Source organism: Poecilia reticulata, linkage group LG1 (assembly GCF_000633615.1).
Source record: "Poecilia reticulata strain Guanapo linkage group LG1, Guppy_female_1.0+MT, whole genome shotgun sequence".
Taxonomy (NCBI): Eukaryota; Metazoa; Chordata; class Actinopteri; order Cyprinodontiformes; family Poeciliidae; genus Poecilia; species Poecilia reticulata.
This window is the reverse complement of record NC_024331.1, coordinates 6,675,110-6,675,934: the sequence shown is the minus strand read 5'-3', so window position 1 is coordinate 6,675,934 and position 825 is coordinate 6,675,110. Positions and strand designations below refer to the sequence as shown.

General features: G+C 32.9%; 1 pseudogene; it reads right to left on the bottom strand.

The window, feature by feature from the left end:
- Window positions 1-825, bottom strand: part of LOC103462474 (uncharacterized) — a 21,683-nt pseudogene that overhangs the window by 10,982 nt on the left and 9,876 nt on the right.

Below are 825 nucleotides of genomic sequence, written 5' to 3'. Positions count from 1 at the left end.
CTGGATGTACCGCTCTGTAGAGGGGAGAAAAACTCTTCAGACTCTTTCCACTTACAGTTTGTTTGCATCAGAATTTGTTTTAGAAAGAGCTTAGATGTTTTAATCAAAAAAATGAGCGAATGCGGAGTAACAAATGGTAACACTTTACTTGACGGGATGTGCATAAGATTGACATGACACTGTAATGAAGATGAAGGAGTCTTTATGAATGTTTATGAYTGTTGTTGTGAAGTGTCATTTGGTAAATAATGACACTTTTAATGCAAAGTTGCTCTTAAACATGTATTAAAAGTTTATTAAAATGGTCAACTTTGCATTAAAAGTGTAATTATTTGCCGAGTCACACTTCCTGACTACAGTCATAAACCTTCATAAAGACTCCTCCATGTTCATGATAGGTGTTATATCACATTTATGACAGCGTCATGTCAGTGTTATGCACACCCTGTCATTGAAACATTTAATCTGTTACAGTCTTTACACAAATCTGTCTAAGAGTTGCCTTGATTCAAAGTTATGAGTAATTATGAAGTTCTTTCAGAAGCTTAATGTGTTTTTTTAAAATCTGCATCGTATTGATAAAAGATTATTTAGCACAATTTAAATTAATTGTACTAATGATTACGAGAGATGAATAGAAAATACTATGAAGATTTATCCTCAATATTTATTTTCCATGCTGTTTGCGTTACCATGGTTGAACTCTGTATGTTTTCCCCGTAATGAGTTTCATCATCATCATCATCATCATCATCATCATCATCATCATCATCATCATCATCATCATCATCATCATCATCATCATCATCATCATCATCATCATCA